General features: G+C 42.2%; 1 protein-coding gene across 1 annotated transcript in view; it reads right to left on the bottom strand.

The window, feature by feature from the left end:
* Positions 1 to 13554, bottom strand: part of HECA (HECA ribonucleoprotein granule regulator) — a 43158-nt gene that overhangs the window by 29491 nt on the left and 113 nt on the right. The window lies entirely within an intron of this gene.

The raw sequence follows: 13554 nt of genomic DNA on the forward strand, positions 1-13554 counted from the left end.
TATATTCTATACGAATTCTAAACAGTATTTCCAAGTCTGTCAAGAGAAAAACATTTCAAATTAATTCTTTAAAAATTCTTCCAAGTCATCTTTAGATCACATATCTCATGGAACATTAAAAAATAAATTATGAGGAAAACTGATATATTCCAAAGTCAAAAATTTCAAAGCTGACCATCTCAAAGAGGAGGCTTGTTTTTAATCGACCAAATCCCAAGAAAAACAATGATTTAAAAAAACACATCCATACATTTACATAAACACACTGATACAGATACATACCCAGTATCACGTGCCTGTAGAAGTTATTTTGATAAAATCCATAATACGGTTTGGTACATTCACAATTCTTTAAACATTTAAAATGCAAAATGTGAAAGGGAGGTAAGGAAACAACTGAAAGTCTTAAGTAAGCATTCCACGTGCTTTTACAACACAAACTCCCACTCCATAGGACCCTAGAGGCAGATAAAGAGCAGAAAGCAGAAAGGCCTGAAGTGAACGGAGATACAAACTAAAGAAAGTGTGATTACAGATACAGGCACACCAGTGTAAATCATGAAGTACAACAGGCCAAAAGTAAGCCAAAAGTAAGGCTCTGTTAATCAAATGGTTAAAATCACAGTACAGTCTGCGGTTATAATGAAACCTGGGGACAGATGATTCACGGATCACAACAAAACCATACACAAGTCAGCTCTCCTCAGGCTGGTGAAAGCATCCTCCCAAAGGCTTCAGCCTCCACAGTCCTTCCCCAGAGTGGGGTCAGAAACTCTAGAAGGAGCTCACTCAAGGAGTTGGGCTTGCCCTGAGCACTGCATATTCTCTGGGAAAATCCACATAGCAAGAGCTCCCAGACCTGAACTTGTAGAGAAACTAAAGGCTCCCCCAAGGAAGCAGAATAAGGATTTTGGAAGAGCAACATTCACTTCAAACTCTGTGGAGCAAAGCCCAGGTTGGCCCTGGGTTCTTTCAACAAATCGGAGTGTGCGTTCATCACTAAGGGAAGCAGCCACACCACCACATGACAAACAAAAAACCAAACACCCAACTAGAAAACACTAAAAAACCCCAAATCATGACACAACCATTTGCTTTTTCAAACAGATCTATGGTTTTTTTGCAAAGAGTTAGTCACAAACAATAACATGTTATCCTCGTTTTCCACAGATAAGAATATTTGGAGTCAGAAAGGTTCATCAGCCTTGCAAAATGGCAGACCTCAAGCTATGACCTGTGTCTCTCAAATCTCACACTCTTTAAACAAGCAATGCGTTTGGGAACCTCTTCCAAGCCACAGACATTTGAGAAGCACAGGGCAGACTGGATCAGCGTGACACACAGGGTGCAAATAAACTCTTGGTTCAATTCAGTACTACATTCTCATTTTACTAACACAGAAATGTAATTTCAGCGCAAGTGCCAGAAAGACAAAAGTGAGAACTTTCCTATGATTCAGGATTTAAGTTCATTATCACAAGGAAGTTATGGGTAATTTAGCCTTAAGAGGCCTCAGTTTGTAGCAGAGGCGATAAGTAAATAACAAGCCTTTATCTACAAGTTTCAAAGTCCTTGGAACTGGCTCGAATAAAAACCGCAGGGGATTTTAGGAATGAGCAGGAAATGACAGGTGTTGAGCACAGGAGCTTCAGCTGTCCACCAGACAGCAGTGGTCAGGGAGTAGGTCAAGGAGGGCGGCAGGAACTGTCACCAATTCCGAGAAACAGAGCTTTGCAAATTAAATACAAAAAGGAAACAGACCCTCACAAATGTAACAGCATTACTGTGCACTGATACCCAAATGAACTCAGTCACTACCCTGATGCCAGGCCCAAACTGCTTTTCCTACAAGTAATTTCACAGACAACTTTCTCCACTCTCCCCTTTCTCTTGAGGTTCTATCCCTATGTGGATGTTCTGTGATCATACAAAATTGTAACATGTCTAATCAGCAACACCTTAAACAAGGCAAAAAGATAAACAATAAGCCAGGGGAAACATATGTCAAAAAGTATGCTGAATATAAAAAGACTTTGTTTAGAACAATGAGAATACAACTATCCCGTTAGTAAAATGGACAAAAATCACAAACGGAAAAAATACAAATGAACCATATACATATAAAAAGACATTCATTTGGCTGGCAATCCAATAAATGCAGATAAAAATTATAGCGAGATGTGATTTTTCATCTATCTGATTGACAAAGGTGAAAATGGCTATCAAAATCCCTGTGGAAGGGTGAGAAGAAAGAAGCACTCCATGCAGGGCCAGCATTAGTGGAAACAGGGAAACCCTTTCTGGAAAGCGGTTTGGCAACATGTATCAAAGCCTTGAAAGTCACACGCCTGCTGACCAGTGATCTCACTTCTAGGACTGTAGTCTAAAGAAGATAATCGCATCCTCACTATGAACTGTGATCCATTAAGAACAGGAAGTGTCAGTTCAAATGTTCACTACCGCCACAATCCCAAGACCAGGAAGTCCTCGTGTCATAACGGGAAGGATCAGATTGACAGGAGCATACAACCAGGAGCGTACGACGTGTCAGCTAAGTGCTTCCTTGGTCAAGTGTTTTCTTGTTTCACAAATTTAATTTCAGTTCAAGTACCAGAATAATAAGCATGAGGCCTTCTAAAAGTAATTTAAATAGCCCTATTGCCTCCTTAATGGTTTCATACTAAATTTAAGCCCTCTACTTAAAAACTTGTTTATTATTCATACACATGTCTGGTATCAGTCAAGATGGAGCCAGTATCACATAGGATCCAACTGCCACAGCAGGGTCAGGCACATCTCTCGGACACGAGTGTGCCTCTTCTGCAAAAAGGGAAGGAGGCTGTCCCTGGAGCTGAATGCCGCCATCCTCCAATGCAGACCGCAGACGGCTAGGTGTCCTGCTTGGCTTCCAGTCAGCACTCCATAAAGGGAGTCAGCATCATCACTGTTCCTGTTGCTGGCAACAGCTTCTCCTCCTTCTTATGGGTCCATGGGTTCTGTAGCCCCAACACACCTACCATCCAGGTATCTTACCTAATTTCCTACTGAACTGCAACACACCGTCGGCATTTGTAAAACTAAATGCCTAATACAGTGGAAACATATCATTATAGGGCTAACGTTAACTCCAACATATAAGCACTGCCCAATAAGAACAGATCTGAGGAGTTGGAAACAGAAGAATTCTTGGAGCTGCCCTATGTATCAGACGTGCTCGTTTCTGCCTCTACCAAGGAAGCATGCTTCCCATTTCCCAGTGTCAGGCTCTCTCCATGGCTTCTGGCAGCACTGTGTCTGTTTGTTAACGACAGTCACCAAGCATCCCAGACTCAGCCTCTCAGATTACAGACTGCACCTGCTGCCAATCAAAAATAGCCAGACCTTGGGCTTCCCTGGTGGCGCAGTGGTTGAGAGTCCGCCTGCCGATGCAGGGGACGTGGGTTCGTGCCCTGGTCCGGGAGGATCCCACATGCCACGGAGCGGCTGGGCCCGTGAGCCATGGCCGCTGAGCCTGCGCGTCCGGAGCCGGTTGCTCCACAACCGGAGAGGCCACAACAGTGAGAGGCCCGCGTACCGCAAAAAGAAACAAACAAACAAAAATAGCCAGACCTTGATCCCCCCCATACCCCAGTCTCCATTTCTGCCCAGACACTGAGGTTTGTCAGGCATAACAAGTAATGTGTCACTTTAATAAGAAGTTATGTTGTAATACTACCGTTCTACTAAATATTATATTGACATAGGCATCACACAGGAGTGCTCATTTAGAAACCTAAAACAGTTTGTGATTTAGTTTCAACACTAGCATCAAAAGACTCTCCTGAGATGCTTTTATAACTTGAAGGGACATCATCTAAGATATCAAACCTATGCTAACCCCTGGGAAAAACATCCATTTTTTAAGTGAGGGAGACAAATATCTCCCTCACTTATAGGAGCAACTTGATACCCTGCTAACTGTTGCCTACAGTCATTCTATCAGTTTTATAAAGGCATATGCCTTAAGGCCATCTATTTCTAATAAATTTCCAATAAAATGAAAAATAGAAATCCGGATTTATGACACTATCTTTTGCTATCTATCTGTAACTGCTATTACAGGGGTGATACTGAACTGCAACAAATTTTGAAGGGGTCCAGAATATGCCAGTGTGGGCTAAAAATTATTTTGAACTTAAGGCATTTGAGTTCCTGAAATCGCTTATCTGCCTAAAAGCAAAGCCTCTCAAAAGAACTCAATTGTCATAAAGCCCCTCCCAAAAAGCAACCTGGGAAGACTGACTTTTGCCACCAGAGATAACTCTCCACACCACACCTAAACAGACATTGTCACGAAACTATCATCGCCCATCTATTCTCTTAGGGCCCATTTATCTTTTCAAAAAGTCATTTGTGGGCTCCCCTGGTGGTGCAGTGGTTGAGAGTCCGCCTGCCGATGCAGGGGACATGGGTTCGTGCCCCGGTCCAGGAAGATTCCACATGCCGCGGAGCGGCTGGGCCCGTGAGCCATGGCCGCTGAGCCTGCGCGTCTGGAGCCTGTGCTCCGCAACGGGAGAGGCCACAACAGTGAGAGGCCCGCGTACCAGAAAAAAAAAAAAGAGTCATTTGTTTTCTATAGGTGTCCTTTCTCCCCCTCTCCTACTCTAAGAAGCCACTCATTTTCCTAGAAGTGCCCTTCTCCCCTCCCCTTCACCTATTAAGATGGTATATAAGCCACAAATTATAACCACCCCTTTGAGTCACATTTCTTCTGTGAGTAAATCTGTCTTTTCTCTCGCTGCTCTGTCTTTTGTCAGTTTAATTTGCAGGCCCCAAATCCATAAGCCTAAGAGGGTACAGTTTTTCCTCCCTGACAATTTAATTCAGTGAAATACACTGTGCTATATGTGCATATGAGAACCATGCTAACATTTTTATTAATTATTCTAAACAGTTATAAGATTAACAGTTAACATTTCATTTTTAGGTTTTTCTCTTCCTTCACTTTTCTTTAAATTTCCTCTTAATATCTTTCGTTTCTAATTCTTATTGTTTTCAAGTATTATCCTCCTAAGTATAATTTAGCAGAAATAATTTGTTTTTTCTTTGTACTTCTGATAAATCAGAACATATAATTATTAAGTATTAGAAATGCTACTTATTTTTTGCCAGTTTATAAAAGCCTCTCAAATACAATCAAGCTAAAGCATCCTGTTGATTAAATAAAGCAAGTTACTATTTCACCAACCACTGAGAACTGGAAGCCTTCTGAAACACACAGATTTAAAACACAGAGTCAGGGCTTCCCTGGTGGCGCAGTGGTTGAGAGTCCGCCTGCCGATGCAGGGGACACGTGTTTGTGTCATACTAAAAAAAAAAAAAAAAAAAACAAAACAAACAAACAAAAAAAACACATAGTCACTTTGGAGAAAACAATGACATCCCCCCTCACCAGTCTATCATTTGTTTCTGTTTTTCTTTTTTTGCGGTACGCGGGCCTCTCACTGTTGTGGCCTCTCCCGTTGCGGAGCACAGGCTCCGGACGCGCAGGCTCAGCGGCCATGGCTCACGGGCCCAGCCGCTCCGCGGCATGTGGGATCTTCCCGGACCAGGGCACTAACCTGGTTCCCTGCATCGGCAGGTGGACTCTCAACTACTGTGCCACCAGGGAAGCCCCAGTTTATCGTTTTAAAACTGATTCGATGAGGATAAAAATAAAATGACAAAGATAATTAGTCCAACCTGGCACAGAGACAGATACTCTTCCACCAAGATATGAAAAATAAACCACAGGGACAGCCCCTCCCTCCAGAGAAAGTCCTTCTGTTCAGATGGCCCCAAGTCCTCCCTTGGCGTTAGGTTCTCTGAAGTTCACCTCAATTAGCTAACCTCCCATGGCTCACAAAGCATCAGGATGCTGGTGCCCACAAATTAGGACAGACTTTCCAAACAGCCGCCTTGGGTGCTGTGACACTTCCATCTTGCTGTGCAGAAAGGCAGTGTGTGCAGTGTGCCCACTACTTTACTGAAAAATCACAATCAACAGTCCGCAGCAGGTTGTACCACCAAACCTTGATTAGCTGTATTAAAAGGAAGATTGCCAAAAGATACCCATTCTGTTAAAACATGCAATAACCTTACAAGCTTGCCAACAACATAGGATTATCCCCCTTTGCAGGCTCAGCTGACCATGCCTTTGCTTATAAACCTCAGGGATGGTTCTGCACTGGTGACGAAAACATCTAGATTTGACTGTCCGGCCCCACTCCCTTTCCAGTCCCATGTCCTACCACCGTACCTCAAACCAGCCACAGACTCCTGGCAGCAACCAGAACTCAAGGCTCTTTCCCACCACCTCCTGCTGAAACATCCTTCCTCTGCTTTCAGAGCTAACTGCGTCTCTTCCTGCAGCACTCAGCTCAAATGTCCCCTCTTCCAGGAAACGAGTCCTTTCTTCCACTGGGCACCCACAGCTCATTATCACACCTCCCGATGTTTGTATGTCTCTGTCCCAGCTCCACCATAAGCCCAGCGGGGTGCAGATTCTGAGGCCTCCAAGTAGAATTCGACATTACACTTCCAGTCATAGAAGACAGTAGGCACATAATAAATGTTTAGTAAATGCATGAGTGCATATATGAACAAAATAGTGAATGAGCAAACGAAAGCACAAGCTAATGAATGAACTTTCAAGTTGTTACCTGGGGAGAGAGGAGGGTCTTTTGTTTACTTCTCAATAATATTAAGCCCCGGCTCATCCCGAAAGAACACCCTCAGTGCCTCACCTCCTCTGAGCTACCCTTCACTTCCACGTGCTCAGTTCACTTGCCCCTGTCCTCAGACACAATCCCCAGCTTTAATCCAGTATGTGACCAGCTCACAAGCTCCTGCTCTTTATTCCACAGCTGCCCTTGTGTAGTACACGCAATAACCTACCTGCACTTATTTCCATAAAGACTCCCAACTAGACCGTAAGGCCCCGGGCCCAATTCTTCTGTCCTTGTAAAGCCAGAGCCTGACACAGTGCCTGACAAATAGCAGGCACTCAAAACATATGAGATGGATAAACAAACGAATGAAGAAAGGAAGAGGAAACTGTTCTCACACTGTGTTTTTAACTTTTTTCTTTTGGCTAAATCATCTGATTTTTCAAGGTAAACTACGATCAGAGAGAGATGATGAGGGAAGAAAAGACCCTGTATAGTCAAATCAATGCCTGAATAAGAACCTGTATGATACCACAGTCTTTTTCTATATTAACAAAGAAACCATCTTACTGTCTCTCAGTGTCTGTTTTCAACAGAATAGTTTAACAAGCTTTGTAATTGGATAAGGCTGAACAAATCACAAAACGTATAAAAGATATTGTTGATAGTGTCCATATCTGCCAGACCCTATGCCAAGATTTTTCATATACACTGTTTTTCTTAATCTGCAAAAACATTCCAAAGGGTTGCATTTAGAAAATGAAGGCTGAGAGAGGTTAAGTCACTTGCCCCAAAGTCACTCTGCCAGTAAGTTGTGGCACCTTGGGTTACACCTAGGTCTATTGAAACAGCATGCTTTTTGACTAAAACTTTAAAAATTCTAGGCCTTACTTCTTAAGATTAGAATAATGGTGCAGACAGAATTTCAAAGGCTTATGCTTTCATCTTCACTAACTATCACCAGTTGCTAAAATGTCATTCACCATTATTAGGTACTTTGTTGAATCCTTGTGAGCCAGCAAATCACTAAAGAGCACAGGGGAAATAAATGCAGCCTTCGAAAAGCGTGGCAGCATCTGCTCCAGGCTCTTGATCCACATGGGGCCTTCCTACTGCTGCTACATTTGGGGGTATCAGCAATTCTCCAGCATGCCTTTAAAACAATAAGAACTAGGAACTCAAGAGGCTGTGGGGAAAGGGCACTCTGGCCACAGCCCTTCCACAGGGCAATCTGTAAGCATGTATTCATTAAAAGTCATAAAAATGTGAATATTCTTTGACATAGCAAGTCTACAGGTAAGAATTTATCTTAAAGAAGTAACTGAATAATGCCCAGAGATGTACAAATAAGAACTTAAAGATCAAACAACAGCAGAATGATCAGTTTATCCAAGATGCAGACATAAGATGGCATATGAGGCAATCATTAAAAATAGTGATGCACCTGTATTTACCGCTCTGCTAAAATGTCCACAAAATATTATACATGTTAAAAGCAGATTATAAAATATATGATCTGATCTTCCTTTTTTTCCCTGAAAACTGCATATGTACTTTTAAAAGTCTGTAAGAAAAAAATTTTAAAGGCTATAAGAATATGTATCACAATGGTGATCTAAGTGGTAGGATTACATGCTTGACTAGAAAGTCAAAAAGAACTCTGCCACCTTCTCTATTTAAAAAAATTTTTTTTCCACTACACCCATTCTATTACTGGCAAAATAATAAAATAACGAAATATTTTTAATTAAATCAACTCCTTAAAAATTCCAAGGAGCTGGTGATCAAAATCAATCAAGACAGACCTTTTTTCCTAAAGTCTTCCTTTTGATGCCTTCAAACTCTTTAAATTGTACATAGCTAACAGCCTGGAGTAAGTTCATAGGAGGATTAAGCTGCAAGATATTTCCCACTTTATCTCCTGTTTTCAATTCTCTATGGAATGATATATATTCTTGGACTTAATAAGAAAGCTGACATTGAAGGCTCAGGTCCTTTAACAAGTAAAAAGAGAAAGAGTAAGGACTGTGCATGAGACACCATTAGCAGAGCATGGAATGGTTCTTACTACAATATACAAAGTACACAACATGAAGCTTTGATGGATGAGGGAATATTTTCTACCAATCTCCATTACAAAGGTGGATTTCAAAAGACAAGGTCTAAAGCCAGCAGATATTTTTAAAGACATAAAAAACTAACTTTTAAATAAGGTAAGAAAACTCCAAGAGGACAATGGTGTTCTACATACCTTAGACCCTCAAATAAATATTCCTTGATTTTAAAATAAACAGCAGGCAAACATTCTGCATTTTCCTTCTGATGGATATAGGTAATTTAAATGTAGTAAAGAGGGACTTCCCTGGTTAAGAATCCACCTGCCAATGCAGGGGACACGGGTTTGAGCCCTGGCCCGGGATGATCCCACATGCCGCGGAGCAACTAAGCCCGTGCGCCACAACTACTGAGCTGGCACGCCACAACTACTAAAACCCTTGCGCCTAGAGCCCATGCTCTGCAGCAAGAGAAGCCACGGCAATGAGAAGCCCGCGCACCACCGCGGAGTAGCCCCGGCTCGCTGCAACTAGAGAAAGCCCGCAGCAACGAAGACCCGACGCAGCCATAAGTAAATAAAATATATAAACTTTAAAAATAAATAAATAAATGTAGTAAACATTTAAGTAAACACCTAAAAAGAGAAACTATTTAAAATATAATACAAACCTAGGACTATAAAAGTGTGTTTGATGGCCTAAGTATGAGAAAAATACAATTCGTGTTTACGGGGAAGAGGTGGCACTCCAAAAATCTATTTGTAAGCAGACGTATGAAATTCAGAACACATTTTCCATCAAAACAATGTTACTGTATTATGATGGTTACCTCCTGGCCTGTTCTGCAAAGATTTAGTCGTTCCTGAGAACTATTTATCCCACGCCTGCATTTTCGGTGAATGGAACTAGTGGTCTGAGTGAAGAATCTAATATGACCAGCAGCTCTCCTTCACTCACCACTGAAGGCTCTCAGCTCCCTCTGCACGGAGGCTCTCCAGCTAAGAGATGCCACCCCCCAGGTCACTCCCTCTTCTCCAGCTAAGAGATGCCAACCCCCAGGTCACTCACCAGTCCATGGCGGGGGCGGGGGAGGAGGTCCCTCCCTCATGCCTCAAGGTAAGATAACTCTGCAGGACCATCCTAGCTCCAGAGCTACCTGTAATCACTGCATCACAGTTCAACTCCTCCCTCTGCCCGGCCCTGCTTCCCTCACTCCCCCACCAGTAAAGATTCCAAGAACACATTCAGTAAACCTCTGGCAGGTAAATCTTTGTCTCAAACGCTATTTCCAGAATCTAAGACAAGTGGCTAACCCTTAGCAAGCTCATATCATATAAGTCAGTCACTGTGTGTGTGTATATATATATGTATATATGTGTGTGTGTGTGTGTGTATGTATATATAAATAATACATAATAGATATAGATATCTTATTATATATGTATGGGTAGGCACTATAATCCCATTTTAAATATGCAGAAACTGAGGCTCAGAGAAGTCAAATGACTTGCCCCAGATCACAGAGCAAGTAATTTGAGGAGCCAGGTCTACTGAATGCAAGGTCAATCACCAGGTAAACTGACTCCATCTACTACAAAGAACTGTTGAACGAATGAAGGCAAACTCAGCAGCCCAGGGGTTCTGGTGGCAGTCAGGAATGAGTGGAGTGGTGAACCATGGTCATCCATAAAACAGGAATTTATAAAAGGACTTGGGATCCAGGCCCATTAAAAAGTAGATACTATGACCAAGGTTCATATATTTTTAGGCCTCAAGCAAAAAAGCAGTGGCCTGATGGAACCAGAATTCCAGAATGAAACTACGCGGGTATAACCCACTGCATGATTACTAGATCCTAAAAATAATGACTGGCAAATCTTGTCCACCTACAATCAAAATGTTGCAATATGTGCAGACAGATGTTTACTATATCGGAAGAGGACAGCGCTTTTACTCCAGTCCCCACAGAAATCTTCATAAACCTTCATATCTAAAAACAAAATAAACCTTCATATCTAAAATAAAGCTTCATTTCTAAAAATACTAATAAATTTCTTTTTAGGGCTATAAAGTCCCTACAATTGACATGCAACTTACCCAAGAAGCACAACTGCAACTAGTTCAACTCCTTCAATTACAACCCCGCCCTGGCTTCCCCAAGCTTTCCCTAACTAGCAAATCTTTTTTTATAGAATCAGTAGTTATTTATAACTACTGACTAACAGTGAAAAACTAAGAACTAATATTATCCTACCCTGGTGTCCACGCTGCCCAAGAACCACAAGACATAAAACCATTCTATAAACTCCATACAACTACAAACAAACACTATTAACTTTAGGTGAAGTCATTAAGTTTGCATGTTTGCAGATGCAGATCACAACTGACTCGAACAGTGAGAACAAACTGTTTAAAAGATTAATAGAATGTAGATTTACTACACCCTTGGAATAACTGTTTGATTGGTAATATTTATACTCACAAAATCTAATGTCACAGCTAAATAAAATATTGAAATATACTTAGAAATACCATAATAGTTGATTAATGTCATTTTTTAATTTAAAAATAATTGGGCCTTATCAGTTGATTCTGAGAGTTTGCACATATCAGTTGCTCCTTCCTTTAAAAATTCACCAATGGCACCTCTCCCACCCCTACATTATAAAGCACAGCTTTAAATAGCAAAAAACAAACAACAGAAAAAAGCATTTATAATTTCCTTATTTACCAATTTTGCACACAGGAGGCCTCAGCATCTATGTTAATTGTCATCAACTGCAGGGAGAGGTTCTTCAAATTAAGGTGCATCATTCACTGAGACTTCACACCAGGTCAGAACCAAGAATTTGGCAACATAAAATTCAACTCACTGCTCTAACATAACTCAAGTTTGTACCTTCTCTAACGGTAATTACTGCAGTGTTTGCCCCATTTCTTCCTCCCCCCCCCATTCATTTAATAAAACAAGCTCCAAATCAGAAATACATACCTTCACACAGATATATACAGAACTGCTAAATATACCTTAGATTGCCACTTCAGAGGAGAGCAGTAATAGGGACACCATAACCGTAGCTTAATGTTTACGAATGAGGAGATACCACCAGCCCGAGAAAAACATTTCCTCACACCGCCTTAAAGTGGCCTAATCTTTTGGAGAAAGAAGAAGAGGAAACAGTCAACCTGAAGCTTCCACTCGGACAATAAAACAGCAGGGTAAGCCAGAAACACCCTGGGAATACCAGACCCATGCAGATGTCTTCTCTTGATTGCCACCTCTCCTTTAATACTTAACACAGCACTTGTAACACAGTAAATGTTTAATATCTTTTGAATGAGTGAATGATAGCTATCATTCACTGATCACTTACTTTTCTTGAGAAACTTTACTAAGCTTGTTACAAATGTAACAAGCCTTTAAAACAAGTACTGGGGCCTGGGTAGGGAAGGGACACTCTGAGCCTCACAATAACCTTATGAGGGAGCCAATACAATCAGTATATAATTCTTTTCCCCAATTTTACAGGTGAGGACATTGAGGCTCAGAAAAGCCATCCTTCCCAAGATGACAAAACTCTAAATGGCTGAGCCAGGAGTCTGTCTTCTTTCCTTTTGCCACATCAATACCAAAATGAAGTTTAGAGCGAGGAAAACAAAAGAACATGGAGAATACAGTCTGGCCAAAAGTTGTATTTTCAAACATTCACAAATGGGATGTTTCTGGAAAAAAAAAAAAAACAACTTCCCATTTCAAAATTGCAGAGACACAGCCAATGGGGCCTAAGGTTCTGCTCCTAATAGGCTACCTTTAATCTCCTCTGTTCAATCACTGTCAGGTTCTTCTAAGTGCAGGTAACCTGTTTAAAAAGTGAGTGATCTGCGTAAAGAATGGCTTCAAAAGCTGAAACCTACAAGTTAAAAGCCAGATATAAAGAACCTAATCTCCCTTCATTAAAATACACCTATATTCCCTGTCCTGAAAAACTGCCTGACCAGAGGAATTCAAAGAACAGTCCAAGTCCGAAAAAGTGTTTGCCCTATAACTAAAATTATGTCTCTGCAGTGATAACGGCAATCCTGTCACATCTTCACTATTCCTTAAATGCACCCTCAAAAGGTGCATTCAGGCACTACCTAAGATTATTAGGCTTTCTTCTAAAAATGTGAAGCAGAATTAAATAGAGGATGATTTTTTTTTTTTTTTAACTCCGGGCTGAGAACGGAAGTCAAGTTCAGATTCTCTTCCTTCCTCAAGCGAGCAAGAGAATTAAAGAGCACACCCCCACCCCCAGCGACACACACACACCCTACAGTAAAAATGTCTTGGGGCCTCTTCACTTGTGGCAATCGACACAGCAAGCCTCGGTTTTCTGGGATTTTAGGCTCTCCTTCACTCTGGGGAGGGGAAGGCGGGTGGGTGAGGGGAGCAGAGGCAAGATGGAACTGGTGCCTAAGTTTTCAATCGGACCATTCTTCTCAACTTGGGCAGCTCTTTTTTTCCTTCCTTCCTTCCTTCTTTCCTTCCTTCCTTCCTGCCTGCCTGCCTGCCTGCCTTCCTTCCTTCCTCCCTCCCTTCCTCCCTTCCTCCCTTCCTCCCTTCCTTCCTCTCTCTCCCCGGTCCGGGGCACACGCTCGGCTTTGCCAGCGCGGGCACGAAGGGCAGGGCCCGAGCGGAGCGCCGCCGCAGCCAGGCACCCAGGAGTCCCTTGGAGTCTGGGGCGCAGGCTGCATGGGGCGCGCGACCTGTGCGCCGCGCGGACACCGAGCCGGGGCCGCCGATCGATCGCCGCCGCCGGGCTGTGGGGACCGGG

This window comes from Neophocaena asiaeorientalis, unplaced genomic scaffold, assembly GCF_003031525.2.
Source record: "Neophocaena asiaeorientalis asiaeorientalis breed wild unplaced genomic scaffold, Neophocaena_asiaeorientalis_V1.1 scaffold162, whole genome shotgun sequence".
Classification (NCBI taxonomy): Eukaryota; Metazoa; Chordata; class Mammalia; order Artiodactyla; family Phocoenidae; genus Neophocaena; species Neophocaena asiaeorientalis.